We start from the raw sequence: 25,852 nt of genomic DNA, 5'->3' as shown, positions 1-25,852 counted from the left end.
CTGCTCCGCCCCTCGACACGACCGACGTCGCGCACTACCCGAGCAGCAGCGATTCCGTGCCGCCTCCACCGCCACACGACGCCGGCGACCCACCTGGCTCGCCCGAACATGAGTCGCATGAGTAGACGGACCAACCAGCTAAGCGCCCTCGCGGACGTCCTCCGGGGAAAACCATTAAGTCCACGGTTCGGACTCATGAGATGCACACTAGGAGCCGTTCTCAGGCTCCCCCTTCAGCTTTAACGGTTCAGGTCTGTTCTTCGGATCCCAATTGTTACACTCAGGCAGTTAAATACTCAGAATGTTGTGAAGCAATGGATCAAGAATTTATTCCTCTTTTACAGAATCAGACATGGCACCTTGTGCCATCTCAGCCAAGTATGAACATTATTGGGTGTAAGTGGGTTTTTCGTACAAAACTAAAAGCAGATGGCTCTATTGAAAGGCATAAAGCAAGACTCATAGCAAAAGGATTTAATCAAGTGCTAGGCCAGGACTTTTTTGTCACTTTCAATCCAGTAATAAAACCAACCACAGTCAGGTTACTTCTTTTCTCTAGCTTTATCATCTGGGTGGACTATTAAGCAATTAGATGTTCATAATGCTTTCTTGAATGGAAATCTCTCTGAAACTGTGTATATGGACCAAGCTTGATACACAAGTCCTACAACAAAACTCCGTACGAGTTATGGAAAGGGAGAAAACCGAAACTCAACTATTTTCATACTTTTGGTATCAAATGCTTTATTCTTAATAATGGCAAAACATACCTAAAGACTTTTGATGAGCATGCAGATAAAGGAATATTTTTGGGATATTCATCTACTAGTAAAGCTTTCAGAGTATTGAACAAAAGATCAATGGTGGTAGAAGAATCAATTCATGTTACATTTGATGAAGTCCATAAGAAGGAAACCCAAAGCAACAATGATGATCAGGGAAGTGGTCAATTTGAAAAATCATTTAATGATACTGACATCTCTTTTAAAGATAATGTTGTATAGGGAATAGAGCAAGTGGACATTGATTGCAATAGTGAAGGACACGTGGAAATAAATGAAGAACCACACGTGGGAACTCTAAATTCTCAAGCAGAAGCACGAGTTGGAGAACAATCTAAGGAGCAAATTGAATCTACCTCAAACTTACCTACTGAGCAAGGAAACTTGGAAAATCCATGCAATCCACAACCTGACTTGAGATGGCTCAAAAATCACCCTCCAGAGCTAGTTATTAGAGATCCACGAGAAGGAATAAAAACAAGATCGTCAACTTTAGATGCTTTATTTTCATGTTTTCTTTTTCAGGTGGAACCCACAAGTATTGAAGAAGCCCTAAATGATCCGGACTGGATTAATGCAATGCAAGAAGAGCTTGATCAATTCAAAAGAAATAATGTGTGGGAATTAGTTCCAAGACCCGATAATAATAAGGTCTACAAATTAAAGAAGGCATTATACGGGTTAAAACAAGCACCTAGAGCTTGGTATGATACCCTATCAATGTTCTTAATTAATTGTGGTTTTACAAAAGGTCTTGTTGATAAAACCTTATTTAGAATTCAAGAAAATGATCATATTGTATTGGTACAAATCTACGTTGATGATATTATCTTTGGAAGTACTAATAAAGTTTTATGTGAGAAATTTTCTAAGCTCATGTTGAATAGGTTCGAAATGAGCATGATGGGAGAGTTAAATTACTTTCTTGGATTACAAGTAAAGCAACTCAACGATGGAATATTTATCAATCAGGCCAAATACACAAACGATCTCATAAAGAAATTTGGTCAAGATGGAAAATCCTCAATCAAGATCCCGATGAGTACGTCTTTAAGACTAGACAAAGATGACGAAGGCAAGGACGTTGACGAAACAAAATATCGAGGAATTTGATTGGATCTTTACTATATCTCACTGCAAGTCGACCAGATATATCCTACTCAGTGGGTGTATGTGCTAGGTTCCAATCAAAGCCAAAAGAAAGTCATTTTCTTGCCACCAAGAAAATCATTAGATACCTAAAGGGAACAATCAATGTGGGATTATGGTATCCCAAAGAAGGTAATTTTACACTAACTGGTTTTTCAGATGCAGATTTTGCAGGGTGTAAAATAGATCGAAAAAGTACCTCAGGGACATGCCAGTTCTTAGGGGGGAAGATTGGTATCATGGTTTAGCAAAACGAAAAACTCCATAGCTACAAGCATAGCCAAAGCTGAATATATAGCTGCTGGGAGTTGTTGCGCACAAATTCTTTGGATGAAACAATAACTGAGAGATTATGGTGTAAATTGCGAAAATGTCAGCATATTTTGTGACAATACAAGTGTTATAGCAATTACACAAAATCACATGCTACATTCAAGGACTAAGCACATTGATGTGAGACATCATTTTATCCGGGATCACGTCGAAAAGAAGGAACTGACAATAGAATATATTCCAATTGAAAATCAAACAACCGACATTCTCACAAAACCTCTGTGCGAATCAAGGTTTTCAAAATTGAGACACGAAATGGGCATGATCGAATTGAGCTAAGTTTCTAAATTCCATTAAATTAAGAGTTCAATTTTCATCTGTGTTATTTTTATTTATTTGACTTAGTAATTTATTTTAATCTTGCCTATGTGTCCTACATGCAACAAAATGTCACATCCTAGTATCTATCTATCTTAAATGCACCTTGAAATAAATTGCCTAGTGTACATGCATCTTCAACCGAGTATATACGTATATAAGCGTTAGATTTTCTCACTTGCAGAATCTTCACCATTAAGCTTGACAAGATAGCGTGATGATTGCATATCAACTTTTTATGGTAGTTGAAAATATTTACTATAATAACTAACCCTTATAAAAAGTTTCCATCTCTTTCTCGGTTATCTGCATTATTATTATAATTATTTTTGGAACAGATTTAGTGCTTTATAACTTTTCTTTTAGGTAAAATTGGTTCTAATACCTCAAATTTTGGCGCCACACAGTAGACAAATTGGATGTAGAATATAAAACCTAAACTGACTATCAGTTAAGTCAAAGATTGGAATCTCTTGGAAATTTCAAAAATATCCCTCTTCCACTAAAAGTCTAAAAGAAAAGCTTGAGGACATTTTTGTAAAAACCCTCTCCACCCAACCGACCAAACGTCACCTTCTTCAACCCAAAATCAAACTCAACACTCTTCGAAACTCTTCATCTTCCACAGCCGAGACATCCTAAAACCTTACTGTAACACCCCGTGTTACGGCCTTCAATCCCGGATTAATTATTTAATTAATTTCGTTAATAATAATTAAAAAGGATTTAATTTGGTTAGGATTTCTTTTAAATTAATTAATGAGGTTCACCATGGATCGTGGACCCTTGCCTAAACTAGAGTCTTAAGCCTATTAGGAATAAAAGAGAGTAAACCTTTTGCTAGTCAGATTCTAATTAGGAATCCTAGACCTATTTATCTATTAGGAATAAAGAAAGTAGGCATTTACCATTCAGATTATGATTAGGATTCCTGATGCTATAAATAGGGGATTAGAAAGCATTAGAACCCTTACCACCATAGTTATATTAGACAAAAGTATTCCCAAGATGTTCCCCACCACCAAGCCTAGGGAAATCAATTAGATGGAAATTTTAGGGAAGAACCTTAATAGCCAAGGGAGGATTAATTAAGGCTAAGAGGTAACCCACGTCTCAACAAAACCTATTTTCTTTGCTATAATCTTCTCATATGGCTCCTTCTATATTCTTGTGTCTTGATGAAATCTTCTATGATAATTATGATATGATCTTGATGATTGATGAGATGATTTTATGTGTGATCTTGATGATCTTGATGATGATAAGAGGATCTTGATGATTGTGTGATGTTCTTGATAAATCTTGATGTTTCTTGATATTAAAGATGAACTATGATCTTGATGATTTGAATGGGATTAGAGCCCTAGGTTAAATTGGGAATTTTATATTATGATATTCTTGATATATACTTGGGTGGGGATTCGCATGTTCGGGTGTTGATTATGTTTAGAAGTCATGATAGGATGTGTTCAATGTGATTCTTGGTTTTGATCCGTTATTTGACTACGTGGTGTCGTCGTTTGTGTTTAAAAGTGTCTAAGTATGGTTTCGAGTTCCACAAAGGATCCCGGGACCCAAGTATTGAAAAAGAGTCAGTGGGGGGTAGGTAGGGGTAGGGGGACCCGCCACCTACCCGCTGCCCGAAGTTACGCCGCGGGCTGCCGTCTTCCCGCCAGGCACCCGCTGCCCGGAGATTCATCGCCGGCGGGTGGCCCTCCACCCGCCGGCCACCCGCTGGATTTTTCCCACTTTGGGACTTTGGCTTCTCGTTTGATGTTCCCCGACCCTCGTGGTGTCCCAACAGACTTCGTTTATCGTGCCTGAGTCTAGTTTGATGTTTCGGGTACCGTTCGTAGGATAAAAGAATCTTGTATATTGCATGCTAGTTGAATTGGTACCCCATTGGCCTAGGTGAAAGAAGTATGAACCCTTTTGGATTATTCCTAGTATGTGGATGACCACGCATAGATTTCATTATACGTTTTCTCCCCTTTCCCAATGTGTTAATATGGGTTGCATGTGCTTGCTACGTGATATATGTGCATGATTCTTGGCTGCGGTCAAATTGGTTATACATGAGCTGCGGTTCATTATCTTGGCTGCGGTCAAATTGGTTATACATGAGCTACGGTTCATTATCTTGGCTACGGTCAAATTAGTTACTCATGAGCTGCGGTTCATTATCCTGGTTGCGGTCAGTGACTCACTTCTAGGGCTGCGGTCCACCTCATGGGCCTCGTGTGCTGTGGTCCACCGACTGGACGCGTCAGGCGGTGTGTAGGGCTACTAGCCACGAGGAAGGCCATAGTCCACCGAATGAGTTCGTCAGGCGGTGTGTAGGGCTATGGTCGGCTGCGATCCACCGAGTGTATGTGCCAGCGGTGTGTAGGGTCGTAGTCCCCAAAGATCATAGTCCACCGAATGAATCCCTCAGGCGGTGTGTAGGGCTATGATCAGCTACGACCTACCGACTGAGCTTGTCAAGCGGTGTGTAGGGTCGCAGCCCCCAAAAGAGGATCACAGTCCACCGACAGAACGCGTCAGCGGTGTGTAGGGCTGTGGTCCGCCGTTGAATCTATACGGTCTATACAATTGGCTGCGGTCGATTCCTTCATGCTGCAATATGAGGTAGGGTGCTGCGGGGCCGTGTTAGCGCTATATGCGCTAACCCTCATGTTTGTGGCATGCGATAGGTCCCGTGGCGCCACCAAAGTGTGCTTGTGTGACAAGGATATTGATTGAATGATGATGTGAATGACATGAAAGTGAATTGTGACCTGTTTATATGATGTTGCCTCTATATAGTCAGTTATCGTTGTTGAATGTGTTTATCCCTACTTGTTGAGTCTAATCCTGATTTTAAAGCTAGAGTCTCCTATGTACATTCCTTCCTGCTTCAAAATGGTTTTACTATATCTATGTATATATATATATATATATATATATATATATATATATATATATATATATATATATATATATATATATATATGTTGTATTTTAATGCGTTAGAGTGTGTTACCAGCATCATTCGCTGAACAGATATATTTGGCTTTCAGGCACAGATGATTAGCTACCGGAGCGCGCTAGAGGACCTCAGCTTAGATAGTTAGTCTTTCCTTTCGGCTTGCGCGCCTTGATGATGTAATGACAATGTTTAGAGGATAGTTAGTTAGAATAGCTTGTGCATCTGAGTTCTCCAGCTCAGATGTGGCATAATACCCCAGACTTTATGTTTAGAATACTCCATTTGAGATTTATTTAATAGAATTTCTTCCATATTATAAGATTGAAAAGTTTTAAAATTTCGGGGTGTTATAGATGGTATCAGAGCCTAAGTTCGACCCTAAGACAATGCCTTTAGGATAAGACTTTAAGACATTAGGCTTGAACTTTAGAATGTTAAGCTTAAACTTCAGGTGTTTAGGAACTTAGGATATAGGGATCTTAGAACGCGCAGTGAGATTGTGAGTTTATTGCTTTTTCTCACATACTTGTTCTTCATTCCTTATGCTTGCCCTAAAAGTTGTGACATCCTTGCATACTATTACCTGCCTTGTTGCATATCACTCATTGATTACTAACAATTTACTTTGGCATACTAAAACTTGATAAACTATCGATTTTATTTAAATACCATACTTGTTTATTTGCTTAAACATGAAAGTTGGATAATGTTCCTATTTGATTTCTTTATAGACCGAGTTAGTAATTGCATATTGTTGCCTAACTATTTGATCAAACGTGCGTTCTTTGGATATCTGTTATTTGATAAAGTATTTTGGAACTTGTAATTGGTAATTTTATTCGGCATATAATAGCTCACTTTCCCTAATCATAATTGACAAATTACTTTGATAATTAACTTACTAATAGCTCGATAAGTACTTGCATAAGTTTGCATGGAGAAAAATTGTGTGAACGAAGCTTTAGTTAAGAAGGGGGGAATGAGGTGTGTGATCCTTATGATATCTCATTAAATGTCTCCCGTGTCCCTTTTTAGTATCGTAATAATGTGATTTCTTAAGATTTTCCATGCATTTAAATCCCTTTATTTGTTCATATGAGCGTGGAATTGTTTGAACTTAAATCTGTGCATTCTCGGGACTTTCCCAAAATGATTCCTTCTTCACAATCACGTCCCAGTGGGGCCTTGGCAGGAGGTCGATCACCCACCACGTGCCCACTGCCACGTTCCAGTGGGGACTTGACAGGCGGTCGACCGCCCACCTCGCACCCACTGGTGCGGTATGTTTTTCTTGACTTCTCGTTTTATTGATCCATTGTGCATTTGTGTGTCTTCCTTGATACTTCTTATGTGTTTAACATGTAAATAACAATCTAATGCTTGGACATAAAAGTCGAATTATCTTTCTAATTCATTTGTTTATAAGTCACATACAAATTATATGGACTAATTCTATTTCTAGAAATCTAAATCCTCAGGTACATTGCGTATTAAGTTTTGACCCGAAAGACAATCCGAGTGAGACCAGGAGAAATCCGAGGAACCTAAACCAAGTGGTCATCTAGAAATTATTCTTGGAAAAATATATTGCGTCCCCAAACCATCTTAAAACTACCCCTCTAGACTTTGGTCTATGTTGCATAATAGACCACAAGCTTCCAATGCCTTGTTTAGAACCCTTGACCACTAAAGATAAGGACCCCCTAAACAAAACTTTATACATAAATAGGTATATCACTACTACTCTAAATATATTCCCCTAACTTCTACTATATATATATTTATATATACATTCCTAAAGTATGTAGTAAAAATCCCAATTACATTTGTATACTACACTTACACGCCAAATATTATTATTATTTTCATTACACCCTAACCCTAATCACCTTGCCTAAATCCTAAATCTCCCATGGTTGCGACATGTACGGTACGTCCCTATATGCTTATATATATATATATATATATATATATATATATATATATATATATATATATATATATATATATGTAAACTTGTGAGCCTATAGAACATCCTCCCTTATTCATACATATTCATATAAATTGTTAACAGTCATATTATATACAATAATATCCCTAGCTCCAAACCATACACATGTACCGTAGCTATGATAATCTTATATGCATCTATGAGTTTGCACTTAGCATATCCTAACCCTGAAATATCATCCCATACAAATTACACTACTCATATATATATATATATATATATATATATATATATATATATATATATATATATATATATATATATATATATATATACATACATACACATACCCTGAGATAGCCCTAATTCTACTTTTCCCCCTCGCATGACCTCCCTGTTACCACTCCTACCTTCCCTAAATAATTAAAAACTTTAGCCTCATCATCAGGTCATCAATTGATTTAGGAATTAGCAATCAAGGGTCTTCAATTCTAAGTTGTCTAGGTATTCTGGGCTTCTAGAGGTAAGATTTATGCCTACCTAAAATTCATTTACCACCAAGATAAAACTAATTTTCCTAAGTGCTTGTGTGATCAAACCCTGTCAAGATTTCTCAAAATAAACCTTTTTTTTTTTTTTTTTTTTTTTTTTTTTTTTTTTTTGTATTTGAGAACCTGTGCTATTTTACTCGTAATTATTAAAGAATATTTGTATACGAATTGCATGTTCTGATTATAGGTGGAAATTTATCTTTTCATATATAATGCACATAGCTCGCATGTTTATGTCAAAACACACACTTACACGCATTCATGTAGATATAAAAAGCATGTTAGACAAAACTGTATGTTATAAGGCATCCCACTATGCATATATGCAATATTATTAATTAGAAGCAATTTGCATATAAGCGCCAATACTTGTTATGTGATTACCCACCATTATCCATGGTATGCAAAATAAAGATCCTAATTCTATTGTCTCCCCAAAATTTATTTACCGCATAAGAAGCAAGAGCCTTCCTCCTAAACTACTTACAATCTTTTCCTCAAAATCTGATTTTCGCTATTTGAATAATTGTTATATGATTTATGATCTTCCTGAATTTATATGACAATTGTTTGGTTATGTTACGACGTTGGGTACATGAATTTAATTGTTAATCATGCACTAGTTTAACATGTTGAATAATACATACATGCGTTTTATGATTTCCATAGGACTAGCTATTATTTAAGACTTGAAATATGTTCACATGCCTTCATACTCTATGCCTATAGACTTAAGAAATTGCATATTTAGCGTAATTACGACTGTATACATATAGGCATGCCAACTTACAAGTCCCACATATAACATAATAGTTAATTATCATACGTGTTGGGCTTGTTACTTTGCAACTGTGAGTATTAGGAATAGCCTGTTTAGCACAATAATTAGGTAGGGACCATATACATGGCATTTTGACTCACGACATGCTACACTACATATTAAATGTTTGCATCCATTCGTAAATGTGGTTCGCCTGTGTGATATATGTGCATATGTGCTTTATAATAACTAGTACTCTACCCGTGCGGTGCACGGATTAAATATTTGAAATAGTATAGTTATGTTATATTATTAAAAATTATTAATGTTTTTATACATAAAAAGTTAATATGAGATTTTTTTTTAATACTTCATATATCTTTGTTGACTTGATATAATAAAAATATGACCATAAAAATTTACAATTAAAATAGGAATTGATATTTAAGGTGTGTAATGATAGGGAGCACATATATCCACATTCTTGGCTATTAATATAAGTACTTAGTGAAAAAAAAAATACACAACTTAGTATAAACATATATTACAAAAATCATTAAAATATATTTGATTTAAAGTTTACGAAAAGTCAAAATATTAATACTTAAATTTATAAATTGTTAAAAACTTATTTGTAGACCACATTTATAGTTAACGAAGAGTAATCTCTATTTTGACATGCAATAACAATTTTAGGGTTGCTAATTGTAGATAGAGCCACATAGAATTATCCATGTACAAAGACAAATTTCTTAAAAAATAATTTTGGATTAAAAAGGCTTTGACCTTAGCTTTTATTTATTTTCTTTACATAAGATAACATTAGAGAAAATTACAGCATTCGTAATTTAATATACATATGCATTAATCCAAATAATAATAATAATAATAATAATAATAATAATAATAATAATAATAATAATAATGGACCAAGCCCAATTGAATTTACAGCCCAAAATAAGAATAATAACAATAAAAATATTATTACTGGTAATAATAATACTAATAATAAAAAAAAATATAATGAATATAATAGTAATAATCACAATAATAATAATAATAATAATAATAATAATAATAATAATAATAATAATAATATAATAATAATAATAATAATAATAATAATAATAATAATAATAATAATAATAATAATGACATTTGATCAAAATTATGCCCCATTTAATGAAGCCTATTACAAAATTATATTTAATTACAACCCAACAAAATTATGGCCTATACCAGCCAAACCCAACGCCCAACCTATAAATACTAAAATCTGAAAACTCTAATCCCCCATTCCTTCATTCTTCCCATCCGTAGTTTCCACATCTCTTCTTTCTTTTCATTAGCAACGCACTACTTCCACCCCTTCATATATTATCAATCACAGATCCTAAAATAGCCAAAAAAAAAAAAAAACATTATTTTGTTAAGATTACATATATTTACCCAAGTTTAAATTAATAATATCAAGTTTATTACATTTGTTAAACCCAAACAAAAACATTTTTCCAACATGATACATGTATATGTATTATATTGTAATTAATTAGAAATTGGATTTTTTTATATCATACAAAAATTAAATTCATACATACAACATATATATATATATATATATATATATATATATATATATATATATATATATATCTAATATTAAATATTAAAATAATAACCCAATGGACATTCAATCTGTTAAGCTAAATCCACAAAAGGCCCCAAATTCCATTTACTATGCTTAGCCCAACCCATCTTATTACCTTGGCCCACGTATAAAAACTCATACCAAAACCCTACTTCCGACATCCAGTCATCCAGACCACTTTCATCCTTGCTCTCCTCTGGTCTGTAAGATCTCCTCTCTCTCTCTCTCTCTCTCTCTCTCTCTCTCTCTCTCTCTCTCTCTCTCTCTCTCTCTCTCTTCTTTCTGGAAGAGACGCTTACATCTCCGACCAACACAATGAACAAAGCTTCGATTATCCGGGCATCTCCCTCCAAATCTCCGCCAAAATAAACATATTCGAGCTCCTTTCATACTCGTCTTCCTCATAATCTAACCTTCGAAGGTTGTTCGAGAACTCAAATCGACGATCCATACACCGCAATGACGGAATTGGTGAGACGAATACGTATTACAACGGTACCGTAATTTTCATTTTCCTTTATGTAATCTTTAGTTTTCTCCGTGTAAAAATACAGAGAGCAAATCCAGGTGTGCATGCATAGAGATTTTGAAGACTGCAAACCAATCTCAAAGGGATATGAACGATCTGATAAAGATAATTACCCTATTAGCCCAAAATTATAGGAGTCTAGCTAAAACACTACTCCGTAATTTTGTACTCTTAACATATGTAGACAATAATTTTCCCTGTTTTATGTACTAATTACAATTTTTTTTAAATTTTTTTTACAATATTTAATTAGATATATTTTAAACTAAAAATCAATAACTATTAGTTATACAAAATATAAACTAAATTAAAGATGAGAGTTCCATACAATTTTCCTTTTAAAAGATTTTTATTTTTTAAAGTTTTCTTAGATCATTTGAGTATGAGTATATATAATTTGCAACTATTGATTTGAATAGGATTTAATTGTTAAGTTAGTCAAATATTAATATCTGTTTTAGCATTTAATTTTATTCAACCAATAATATTTACATTAGAAATAGGGAAAATGGCACTTTTTCCCCCTATGTTATATACTTATAGCACTTTTTCCCCCTCAATTATTTAAGTGGCTCTTTTTCCCCCTGAAATGTTAAATGGACATATTTACCCTTAAAATAAATATTTCATTTATTTTTATTCTCCAATAAATTATTACTATAATTTGGTTCAAACCAGATACTATAGTAACCAAACCAAAATATTCCAATTACAATTTATAATCAAAACGCGATATTTAGAGTTTATTAAAATCACGAACTGGAATGGGCGGTTCATGTTCCAAACTGAAAAAATAAAATACATTTATTGTTGAATTTAAACTATTTTAAAATAAAATAAAATTTTAAAATAAAGACGGTTCAAAATCGCGAACGGGATCCGGAACCGTCGGTTCATGATCCAGTTTTTTTTTTTTTTTTTATTCTTAAATTTAATAAATTGAAATCCAAATATTGGGTTCTAGATCTGAATCATAACTGAAAACTTTTAATTCGATTGCTATAGTGTCTGGTTCAGTTCGAACCGAATCGTGGTAATCGCTACATATACGCAATAATTTGTTGGAGAAGTAAAATAAATAAAATGTTTACTTTAAGGGTAGAAATGTCAATTTAATATATTAGGGGAGAAAACCACCACTTTTAAAATAATTGAGGGGGCTAATGTGCTTACATAAATAATTGAGGGGGAAAAAGTGCTATAAGTATATAACATAGGGGGAAAAAGTGCCATTTCCCCTTAGAAATAAGTATTCTAAATTATGACTTAATTACACTATAATTGTGCACAACATTAATAAATGTCATTTTTTTGTTTAGAAAACCACAGTTTAAGTTAAGAATAAACTCACAATTTAATAATAATATTGTAGTTTCAGTATGCAAGGGTAATTCGACCGCACTTAAGAATGCATATTGGTTATGGTTATTCAATAATTCCATACTATTTAGCCTCCAAAGTATATATACTGATTAATGTTTATATACCACTTGAAATTTTTAATCCCATTAACTTTGGAGGCTTAACTTTTTTTTTTTTCTTCTTATAATTGTAATGGGCAGTGAATAATGACACTAAATATGAATTTAAGAAAAGGGAAAGAAAAGAACTAACCTTGTATAGTATTTACTATGCAAATCAAATTCAATAACCAAGTTTTATTCATGATATGAACTTCTGATCAACGTGCATGTTTCTTTGTAGTACTAATAGAATTGTTTTATAAATATTGTGTAGATGGTGCAGAATTGAGACACATCCAGAGCAAAACAGGAACATGGGTGCAAATCAAATAGTAAGTTAAAATTTGATAAAGCTTTAATTTAAAACAGCAGGTATACCTCTATTGTACCTTTATCTTCATCACTATGTTTTCTCTTTCCACATATGATTGTTGACCCCTTCAGCATTTTCATTTTCCCTGCATTTGTTAACTATTCACTTTGAAAAGTTATTCCCTCAATGAATATACATTAGACATGTTTCTCTACTAAATGTCATATATATAGATATCACCTTCTACAAAACTCAAAAGCCACTATCAAAGATTACAATAGGGTACTCAATGTTACTGCATGCTAGTAGGGCTAGATCTAGGGGTAAAGTAAAAATGTTGTGTGTATTGATTATTGTGTAACTTGTAGTCTACTCAAGCACATAGTTATTTTTTCCTCCTGATTACATTTTTTAATTCAATTACTAACAATCTAAAATTAGAGGCAAATGATGATAAAGGAGTCTAAAGCCTTTTTTTTTTTTTTTTTTTTTTTTAGTTATTATCTTCTGATACAACTGTTGTGTTGTATTATAAGCTAATTATTAGGCCTGTTCACTGGAAATCATATCAAGAGAACAAATACAATATTAAAAAAAAAAAAAAACTTATCATCTATATACATATATATAGATACCATCAATAACACAAATACTATACTCTAGTAAGTTCCAAAACCCAAAAACTAACAATTTAGAATTACATGCAAGTGATGATAAAAGAGTCTGATATTCTTTTTTTTTTCTAATTAATTTTAGACATTTTTTTTTTAACTTTTTGTTTCTGATTCAAGTTTTTGCTTTCTGATTCAAGTGCTCCGATGCTTTTTTTAGTATGTTATTTAGTTTTAGTTTTAGTTTTTTTATACAATTTTTTGGTTTTCTGAATCAAGAAAACAAATACAGTATAATTAATTTAAAACTAACAATCAAATATTTTCAAGGTTCCATTAATGGCATTTGTATTTTCAAGGTAACAATCAAATATTTTCATTTAATCTATACTTTAGTGAGTATATGTCTATGACCTTATATATATAGATGTGTATATGTTATATATCTGTTTCTTTTTCAATGAAAAAACACCAACATACCATAATTATCACAGCAGAAATTAAAATTAAAAGAAGGATTACATTACCATGACAAATGGCTAATAGTAAACTGCAAACACATGCTCTTGACTGATGTGTTTTTCAACCCTGATTTCAGTGACAACATAGTTTTGCACACAATGCAACCTAATCACCCTTGTGGTCTGCTGAGGATGAAGCTAAGCACCAAAACCTAATCACCTTTGTGGGCTGCTGAGGTTGAAGCTTAGCACCAACAACTTAATCACCTTTTTGGTTTGTGGTCTGCTGAGGATGAAGCTGAGCAGTGAGCACCAACAATAAACTGGCCGGACATCTACCTCTTTGATCGTAGAAATATGAATTTTTTTTTCAGCTTGTATTTGAATAGAGATGGAAGTCTCTAAACATGTATCTTCCATATATATAAGCGTGGAACTGAGAACTCTGTCGAGAATACACCTCTCCCGTACCCAGCTTGGTTGAAAGCACACGACAACTCTGCAAACATCCAATAGGCCACTCCCCTACAAATAAGGCTTGACACCATAGGTTTCTGACGTTGGATGAGAAGATGTGTAGAATAATTTGACTGGCCAATCACAAAAAAAAAAAAAAAAAAAAAAAAAAACTAAACTAAATGCTGTCGTTTATCATGGGCGGGAAAATGGAGCCATTTGATTGGTTGAAATTTAGTGGCTTTTATATATATATATATAGATTATGTGGCTATCTGAATATGCACCTACGTGGTATTTGCCTCTTAATTAGGTACATAAATAATTATAGGATCAGTGCAACTTGTGACCCTATATGTTAAATCATTATAAATTAATTACACAATGAACATGTCGTGTCTAAGACTTCTATGTTATGATATCATTCATCCATAAAATTAACATAATGTGAGTTTCATATTCATAATCTCGTTATTTGATGCATTTTGCTAGCACAATACTTTGGCTTAAACCCAATAAATTTATATGTGTATATGTACAAATCTCCCATATAATATTTTCCTTATGTGCTACTATACTAATTCGGGCTCTTTACCCCAAAATGATTTCTAAGCTTTGGGGACGAAGCTTCTTGTAGGGGGGGGGGGGGGGGGGGGAGAGTGTAACAACCCGTGTTACGGCCTACAATCCCGGATTAATTATTTAATTAATTCTGTTAATAATAATTAAAAAGGATTTAATTTGGTTAGGATTCCCTTTACATTAATTAATGAGGTCCACCATGGATCGTGGACCCTTGCCTGAACTAGAATCTTAAGCCTATTAGGAATAAAAGAGAGTAAACCTTTTGCTAGTCAGATTCTAATTAGGAATCCTAGACCTATTTATCTGTTAGGAATAAAGAAAGTAGGCATTTACCATTCAGATTATGATTAGGATTCCTGATGCTATAAATAGGGGATTAGAAAGCATTATAACCCTTACCACCATAGTTATATTCCACAAAAGTATTCCCAAGAGGTTCCCCACCACTAAGCCTAGGGAGATCAATCGGATGGAAATTTTAGGGAAGAACCTTAATAGCCAAGGGAGGATTAATTAAGGCTAAGAGGTAACCCATGTCTCAACAAAACCTATTTTCTTTGTTATAATCTTCTCCTTTGGCTCTTTCTATATGCTTGTGTCTTGATGAAATCTTCTATGATAATTATGATATGATCTTGATGATTGATGAGATGATTTTATGTGTGATCTTGATGATCTTGATGTTGATAAGAGGATCTTGATGATTGTGTGATGTTCTTGATAAATCTTGATGTTTCTTGATATTAAAGATGAACTATGATCTTGATGATTTGAATGGGATTAGAGCCCTAGGTTAAATTGGGAATTTTATATTATGATGTTCTTGGTATATACTTGGGTGGGAATTCGCATGTTCGGGTGTTGATTATGTTTAGAAGTCATGATAGGATGTGTTCAATGTGATTCTTGGTTTTGATCCGTTATTTGACTACGTGGTGTCGTCGTTTGTGTTTAAAAGTGTCTAAGTATGGTTTCGGGTTCCACAAAGGATCCCGGGACCCAAGTATTGAAAAAGAGTCAGTAGGGGGTAGGGGGACCCGCCACCTACCCGCTGCCCGAAGTTACGCTGCCGGCTGCCGTCTTCCCGCCGGGCACCCGCTGCCCGGAGGTTCATCACCCGCTGGATTTTTCCCACTTTGGGACTTTGGCTTCTCGTTTGATGTTCCCCGACCCTCGTGGTATCCCAACGGACTTCGTTTATCGTGCCTGAGTCTAGTTTGATGTTTCGGGCACCGTTCGTAGGATAAAAGAGTCTTGTATATTGCATGCTAGTTGAATTGGTACCCCATTGGCAGAGGTGAAAGAAGTATGAACCCCTTAGGATTATTCCTAGTATGTGGATGACCACGCATAGATTTCATTATACGTTTTCTCCCCTTTCCCAATGTGTTAATATGGGTTGCATGTGCTTGCTACGTGATATATGTGCAAGATTCTTGGCTGCGCTCAAATTGGTTATACATGAGCTGCGGTTCATTATCTTGGCTGCGGTCAAATTGGTTATACATGAGCTGCGGTTCATTATCTTGGCTGCGGTCAAATTGGTTACTCATGAGCTGCGGTTCATTATCCTGGTTGCGGTCAGTGACTCACTTCTAGGGCTGCGGTCCACCTCATGGGCCTCGTGTGTTGTGGTCCACCGACTGGACGCGTCAGGCGGTGTGTAGGGCTACTAGCCACGAGGAAGGCCATAGTCCACTGAATGAGTTTGTCAGGCGGTGTGTAGGGCTATGGTCGGCTGCGATCCACCGAGTGTATGTGCCAACGGTGTGTAGGGTCATAGTTCGCAAAGATCATAGTCCACCGAATGAATCCCTCAGGCGGTGTATAGGGCTATGATCAGCTACGACCCACCGACTGAGCTCGTCAGGCGGTGTGTAGGGTCGCAGTCCCCAAAAGAGGATCACAGTCCACCGACTGAACGCGTCAGCGGTGTGTAATGCTGTGGTCCGCCGTTGAATCTATCAACGGTCTATACAATTGGTTGCGGTCGATTCCTTCATGCTGCGGTATGAGGTAGGGTGCTGCGGGGCCGTGTTAGCGCTATATGCGCTAACACTCATGTTTGGGGCATGCGATTGGTCCCGTGGCGCCACCAAAGTGTGCTTGTGTGACAAGGATATTGATTGAATGATGATGTGAATGACATGAAAGTGAATTGTGACCTGTTTATATGATGTTGCCTCTATATAGTCAGTTATCGTTGTTGAATGTGTTTATCCCTACTTGTCGAGTCTAATCCTGGTTTTAAAGCTAGAGTCTCCTAAGTACATTCCTTCCTGCTTCAAAATGGTTTTACTATATCTATGTTTATATATATTTACCTATATTGTATTTTAACGCGTTTGAGTGGGTTACCAGCATCATTCGCTGGACAGATATATTTGGCTTTCAGGCACAGATGATTAGCTACCGGAGCGCGCTAGAGGACCTCGGCTTAAATAGTTAGTCTTTCCTTTCGGCCTGCGCGCCTTGATGATGTAATGACAATGTTTAGAGGATAGTTAGTTAGAATAGCCTGTGCATCTAAGTTCTCCCGCTCAGATGTGGCATAACACCCCAGACTTTATGTTTAGAATACTCCATTTGGGATTTATTTAATAGAATTGCTTCCATATTATAAGATTGAAAAGTTTTAAAATTTCGGGGTGTTATAGATGGTATCAGAGCCTAAGTTCGACCCTAAGACAATGTCTTTAGGATAAGACTTTAAGACATTAGGCTTGAACTTTAGAATGTTAAGCTTAAACTTCAGGTGTTTAGGAACTTAGGATATAGGGATCTTAGAACGCGTGGTGAGATTGTGAGTTTATCGCTTTTTCTCACATACTTGTTCTTCATTCCTTATGCTTGCCCTAAAAGTTGTGACATCCTTGCATACTATTACCTGCATTGTTGCATATCACTCATTGATTACTAACAATTTACTTTGGCATTTTTGACCCCAATGGATTTCTCAAGACGGCCAAGAACTCGGAGTTGGCTCAGAAAATCATTCGTGCAATTCAAAACAGTGGTCTAATGATGTTATGTCCCTACTCTTATTCTGGATACTATGATGAAGATGTATCAGATTTTTATGTCAATGCCAAAGTGAATGGCTGGACCATTGAGTCCACTGTAAATGGAACTCTCATCTCCATTGATGAAAATGAGTTACATTCAACTTTTGGACTGCCCATGTCTAGTCCAGAACAACCATTGTTGGATTTAAACATGCATGCATATGACCATACCGATGTCTGGGCAGAGATTCGAAATAAAGATGCATCTATTGAGCCTGACCTTTTTGGTCATAAATTTGATTTAAAGACAGAATATCAAATGTTGATCAGCATTAGCTACAAATGTGTTCTGTGCAAGTTAAATATTATGGAGGACATATCTCCTACAAGGATGGATTATTTGCATGCTTTAATATCTGGGGTTAGGGCAGACTAGAACAAGTTGATATTAAGCAGAATTGCTCACTTTGTAAAAGGTGCAAAAATTAAGATGGAAGATTCAGTCGAGTTCTAGGCTTTGGTTTGCTAATAGGAGAAATAGTGAAGCAAAAAGGATTGACTATGAGAGTGAGGAAGCCTTTTGGGAAAAACCGGATTCTCTATAAAGATCATGAAATTTTAACTGAGTCCAACCCCAAAAGAAAAAGAAAAACTAGAATGATACCAGCTAGAAAAAGATTGGTAAAAGACATCATTAGTGGAAATCTTCAAACCTCATCCCAACCTCATAACACTGAAAATTCAAGCCACAATCCTATTTCAAGCCACAATCCTACTTTAAGCCACAACCCGAATCCACGTCACACTCACACCTCTAGCCTAAATCAAAACTCCAACACTGCCCTCAATCTCACAAATCCAAACTCTCGGGTAGCATCCTTGGAAGAAGTGCAAAGTAAGATAACATGCCAAGTTGATGGACTAGATTCAATTCTAGTGAGTGAGTACCAAAGAGTTTTAAACTGGAGAAATTGGAGACTTGATACATATCAAGAGTTGATGACGCGGGGGCCTTATATGGAAAACGAAGAAAATTTTTCTTTAAACTGATTGGTTGTCAAGTAGTTGCCCAAGCTACAAAGTTGTCAATTATTAATGGGGCATTTGTAGCCAAACTCAAAGAGAAGCTAGCCGAGAATGTTCAAATAAATACAATGCAAGAGAATCTACCAACTGGAGATGAATTTTTAAATGATGATGACTTTGATAGAACTCTTGAACTATCTAGACAAGTCACAAATCCGGAAGCTGTTGGTGGTTCACATTCTCAGTTTTTTGATCGTAATATGGTGAGTCCAACTTTTATGGATATTGGTATTTATGATGCGAGTATATTGAATCAGACTGAAATTAGCAATGAAAACCGAGCCATGCAAGCCAGTCACCATGCTGAGGAAGCACAGTCACAACATTTAGAAAGTGGTCAAAATGACACGTTTGTATTGGAGGATCACACACTGGAAAGAGCAAGAGACGTGCAAGAAAATCAAGCACAATCTCACTTGCTTAGAGATAATTCTGCTCAAGAAGGAGCAAGACCTCAATCCACAAACCAAGAATAGCAAAACCTTGATGCTACTGCTTCGAATGATCACATAAAGAAACTGGAACATATTGTGTTTGGGCTAGTGGACAGGATGGAAGGACTGATCCAAGGGATATACACTCATGTGGATCATATTGTCAATGCTCAAACTAGAAGATTGAAGAATCATTTGTTGAAAATCAAAGAAGTCAACAATGTCTCATTGACACACACCAATCCTTGGAGAGACAGATTGGTGGTCTTAATTCAAGTGTCAAGGGTGTACTCAATGAATTCTTTCATCAACTTTCTCAAGCCCTCAAGAATGATAGACAAGCCAGTGAGGTGGTCTCTGTGAACCAAAGCCAAGGAATTCTCAAAGTGGTTCATCAACAGGAGAATCAAATCAGAGATGTTCACATGGATATTGATTCCATCAACACCAAAGTTGGACATCTTCGTGGTTCCTATGACAACATGGCAGAATCAGTGTCTTCCCTTCGTGCATCTGTTCATGTACTTATTGATTACGCCAAAAAGGGGGAAGAAATGTTCAATCATTTGGAAGAAATGTTGGAAGCCATCATGACTACCATGGCTACCAAAAATGCTGGTGCAAGCAGTAGTAGAGGAGGCAGATCTGGCAGAACCAACACAGCCAGGAAAGGAGGACTTGAATATTGGTTTGGTGGTGGTAGTGATGCAAACAGTCTAGGGGGATCAAGTAGTGCAAATATTATTAATAGATCTTTTCATGACATTGTCTGTGCAGGAGGAAATCAAGAACAAATCAACTGGTACAACAAAGTAGCTCTCTATTTGGAATCCACACCAAGAGATGGCAGAGTTGAAATGCCAAGAATGGTAAATCTAAATGATCTACCAAAAGGAATGAAGAAGAGTGGTCCTAGTGATCAAAACATGTGGATCTCAAGTGAGAATTTCAGACGCATCAAAAGCTATGCAAGGTCCATTATGATGATGGTGCTTCTAGACTACATCAAGGTGAATGATGTAGAATTTCAAGGAGATAAGAGTTTAGAAGAATGCATAATCTGGTATGAAGAAAGTGCACTACCCGGAGACAACATCATTGAAGCTTTCAATTATTATGTGATTGGGAAGGTATGCAAAGATTATGCTATTTGTGACAATTTCATTGAAGTTAAGAAACATATCAATCGCAAGCTAGAAGAAAGGAGAAACAGGATAATCAAGTGATTTGTATGATTGATGTTACAATGTTTTTGTTTGATCTACAAACTTGGAGTATGGTCATGAACAATTTGCTATGATACTTTTGCTCATTATCTGATTATGATGCTTATAGTACTATGTCTATTATTGTTTTAATTTGTCTTGAAAGGTAAAATTTTAGCTTAGCTTGTATAAATCGCATAATTGAAAAATTGCAAAAAATCATTAATGTTAAAATCCAAAAATGCGAATAGTGTTGTAAATAGATTTATGGTGGACATTAATAATAGCTTTGTAACGTCTGTAACGGATGTAATTATGCTCTATAATTATATCTCTTTATTGTAACTTGGATAAATAGATCAATGTACTATGATGAAGATGAGAAATAAGATGATCCTGACCTTCCCTCTCCATTCTCTGTCTAATTTTGTTTAACACGTTATCAGTACTTTGCTCTTCCGCAATCTGAACGCTCCAGGCCGATGATACCAATCTGGATCGTGTTCGCGACATCCTTGCAGACTTGGATTGTAGAGGCGTCCATTTATCTCCATCGGCGGTCCGTTGGCTATAGGCTGGTGATGAGGGTTCGGAATGGTGGCCGATGGTCGATCAGATACCGGCGATGATCTCGGGAAAGGTTCTCCGTCGTTCGTCTCTACTCGGATTCGAGATCAGCCCCGTTGATTTTTTGCGATATTTTGAGCGGTCAAAGTCGGAGATGATATCTTCAGCCTCACTCAGTGGTTTCGAGCGATGGCCAAGGCTTGATTGGTGCTCATCGGGCGCCCGACCATCGAGCACCGTCCACCCCAGTTGTTCCGATCGATTTTCGCGACTCGTCTTCCTCGCGGAATGAGTTCGCGGATGATTGGTCTGGTGAGTCAATTCAGCATAGAACCGTCCATCTTGCTAGTCAACTCAGCGAGAAAATCCTCTCCTTAGCCGTCGTCGCTCTCTGTTTCAGTTCTGGTAGAGCTGACGGAGCCGAAGGGCGCACACACGCCTGGTGGCTGCTAGAAGCTTATCTGCCGCCGTTGAAATCTGATTCCGTACTGGAGCCGGCGGGCGACAGCCTCTTGTTGTCGGACATGAGAATGCTGCCCCGGTTGCCGCATCTTGAGACGGTGAAATCAAGGCTTTGGGCAATCGAACAGAACCAGATTTCGGATTTCTCTTGATCTGCGCCCAAGTGTGTTCCAATAACAACCAAATTCTAGAGATAAGCTAAGTATTTTGTTTTTTTATTCCTTTTATATATGGGTTTGCAAATATAATATATTGCAATGTATTGATTTCTGTAATTGTTGAGGATGATGCCACAGAATCATAAACCCAATACATTGCATAATAACGAGTCTATAGGCCATGCCATGCCAGCAGCTTGAAACATTTTTGAAAGCTCACGACCAATCAAGTTAAATGGGCACGAGTGGATCTGAAGTTACTTTGCTGACTGAAATTCCCACCGCATGAAACGTCTGACTTTATATGTGGATTAATTCCCTAGCGTCTGCAGTTGCATCTTAGAGCCTCTATTGCCTAATGGTGACACTAAAGCAGCGAGGGTGCTGGAGTAGGGTGATGCCAACAGAGTACAAGGTTTATTGCTAGGTTGGCTGAAAACAATACAATGGTGCATTAAACTAGTGCGTGAGCAGAAACATATGCTCATTATCTTGGACGGTATTTTTCTCATATTCTTTTCTAATTTATAAATTAATGAGATATATTTTATCATTCTATGTTCTGTGCATATTGTACATGCCTCCATATTTATAATATATGTGCATGACTCAAAATAATCTCATGCTGATTATAATATGGACTATCATTTTGACATTGATTCTTGGAATCTTTTGACATTTTTCGACCATTTTTTTGTCATTAAACTGAGTTCTATCTAGATTGTGACAATTATTTGCTATAGGTCGTAAATGTTGAGGTTATAAGTGAGACTATAACATGAATTCTCAACATGGCTTTAATTGTTAGGTTGCATATGTCGTTGTTAAACCGCCTAACTTCTAAACATATCTTTGTCCAGAAGACAAATTCATAGCATTGATTATAAGATAACAACACTAAGGCAAACTATATGACTCAGATGTAGACATTGACTTGATATTAATTCAAAAGTCCATGATTATTTGTTCAAAGACCTATTTATGGTGCTAGTTTATATTGGACACGAGTCCTGAAGATTGAGGATATCAAATCTTAAATCGGAGTATTTAAACAAAATGATAGTGTCTAAATTTTTTTAATATAGTTTTACCCAGAAGGTAAATCAAGAGCACTAATTTTATCAGTCACCCGTTATCTTGCCTCAAAGCCTCGATTATAGATATTTGATCTAAAAGGATCTATAGACCCTAAGTGAATCCATGAAGAATATTTGGTGTATGCGGGTCTCATTGTCAATGGTCGTATTGTACTCCAGTAGTAGTACATGACAAAATTATGCTAAGTGTTTGGTCATTGGGCTATTTTTAATAAGGCCTGGAAGACCCTGGATGTGTATTGATCTTTAAAAGTGACTAATGACTTATGATGAAGTTTGCAACTTCTATTTCTAATGCTATGATACTCTCCGAAAGTCAAAATTGACTCACATCATGTTGGTTTGCCTGCAGCAAACAAGTTGTGTTTTTTTTACACATAGTAATCACTGCCTGAAAATTCTGACCAGCGCAGTTTGAAAATTAAATTCGTGAAAAATAATTCTTGAACTCCTTTTGGTATGGAATTTTTTCTGGAGAACCTAGACTCGTGGTATTTGATGTCTGTAAAAAGATTTTGTTAAAAATATGCTTTGGTGATTCCAGAAAAATTAAAGTTTTGGCACTGTGCTGTCAATTATTTTTCTGCCTGGAGCAATGTTGGGAAAATTTTTAGAAACAATACTTCTAGACCTTGGTTGGCATGAAAATTTTCGTGTACGTTCTAGACTTGCTGAACTACATATCTGCAAAAATTTTGTGTCAAAATGTGTTACCGTTTTTTCCCAGAAAATTCTGCAATCCAGGTCAAAATTCTGAAAATTTTCTGCCATTTTCAGCTTGTATATCTTGCTATTTTGTGATGTTTTCATGCTTGTATGAAACTATGAGATAAAGTGAGAGCTTGCTTGGAAAAGTGCTGTTTTTGACTCCCCGAAATAGGAATGAATGGGCCAGGCAGTGAACATGTGCTCATTATTCTTCGGCGAACGGTACTTATCTCATTTTTCTAATTTATGAACTAATAAACAATATCACTTGTCATGTCGTGCCTTGTGTGTACCAAACATGATACTCTTTATTTAATGGATGTGCATGATTCAATTGAGAGTTTAGTGTCCAAGACATAAGGGACAATTATATCACATGCTATTGCATGCTTCTCTTTAATTGACAACTTTTAGCATATAATCTCTTGATTAGGCTCATATAAGAGCTTTTGTTATTTCTTGTTGGCAATTAATTATTTGCTATAGGCCATAGCTATTGAGATTCATCACCCAACTTATAAGTGTGGCAATAGTATGAATTCTCAATATGGTTAGGTTGCACCTGTCGTTGCTAAACCTTAGCTTGCATGTGATAATAGTTAAAGACTATGACATGTTTACAGTGTTAGTTTCCGCTATAGAAACTTTTTTACATGAGATTTGGGCATATGATATTTAAATTTATAGCCCTCATTGTTTTGCATATTTATTTGCCCAGAAGGTAGATTAAGGATTTTAATTCTCTAAGTCATCCTTTTAGGATGAATCTTGACAATAAATTCTTGACCAAAAATGGTCAACCTATCCCATCAATCCTCAAAGGATTGCTTGGCGTTACTATGAGTCAAGTTTTTTTTTTTAAGTCTAACTCACTGCATATCACAAATCAATCCCTCAAGGATTGCTATACCTTTTTTTTTTCACCTAGTACATGATTTCAGAAGTAACATTTCCCTATCTGCGTTATTTTTTTTACGCAGTCTATTTTATATCACCACCACAACGTACCTCTAAAAGGGCTATCAAAGAAACCTCCGTCTATTGATTAAATACCGAAAGCCCATGATAGGGGATCAATACATGGTACGTTGACTGCATTCCTAATGAAGATTGTTTCTCGGCATTAGGGGGAGATAATATACTACTCTGTAGCTTTTTGGAATGCCAAGAAATTTCATAAGAATAAAAACATCTTCATTATTTAAATCCATGTACTAGTTAGATTGAAGTGGAAGTTCAAAAGATAATCTATTTGCGATTTTAGCAAATAATCTGTCAAATACATCTACTGATCATAATGATCATAAAAGAAGTGATTAGGTCCTATATCCTTGGACCAAACATATCTATCGATACTCCTTGACACTAGAAGTATAGGAGATCTATCGGTGAAAGAGATATGGATCATAATAATACTAGATCTAGTAAAGAAATATTGTCACTCTTGAAATAGCTTGAATAATTATGTCCTGCAGACGTTCGTCCAGATGACGAAAAACCCTGGTAAGACTTATAGGTGCACCAAACAAACGTAATACTAGGGATGCGGAACGACCAGATCAAAATATCTTTGGGAAATGTTTAGAATCTGGTTGTTTTAGAAATTGCCATTACTTTTACAAATATGGGAGTTTTACAAAAAGGTTATAGTTGTCGACAACACAATTGCCATTACAAATTACTCGTTATATAATCTGGATCCAGAGTTAGGCACCAGAAGTGCCATGACTATTTAATATATAAAGGAGCAATTAAGGCATAGCTCGACTCGCTAAAATGAATAAATTCTCTTTATAACAATACCCCATTTGAGCGTTAACCCTGAAGGTTAGAAATGGGTGTGTGCATGAAAGAGAAATAAGAATAATGAGGTGATAAAGCGAGTTTGTAGCCTATGGATTCACCCAGAGACCCTTAATTGATTTTAATCAAATATACTCTCCCACGGTAAATGGCATTAAGTTCCGCTACATAATACAATTGGCAGAATAATAAATTTAGATATGTAGTTAAATTTATCTTTAGAAATCCCTGATGGATTCATAATTCTCGAAATGAGGATTTTTAAGTATTATTATGTGTCATTATTTACTCTTTAAAGGGTTGCGAATGGAGTTAATATCCTCATTGAAGGAATAATATGTACCATTGTGTGCTCGATAAAGGGTTGATAATGAACTTATTTATTATTTATTATCTCAGTCAAGATTGATGGTGTAAACATCAATGAAAGATATAAAGAGCTTGATGAT

This window comes from Ipomoea nil, unplaced genomic scaffold (genome assembly GCF_001879475.1).
Source record: "Ipomoea nil cultivar Tokyo-kokei standard unplaced genomic scaffold, Asagao_1.1 scaffold0114, whole genome shotgun sequence".
NCBI lineage: Eukaryota > Viridiplantae > Streptophyta > Magnoliopsida > Solanales > Convolvulaceae > Ipomoea > Ipomoea nil.
Note: the sequence above shows the minus strand (reverse complement) of the source record.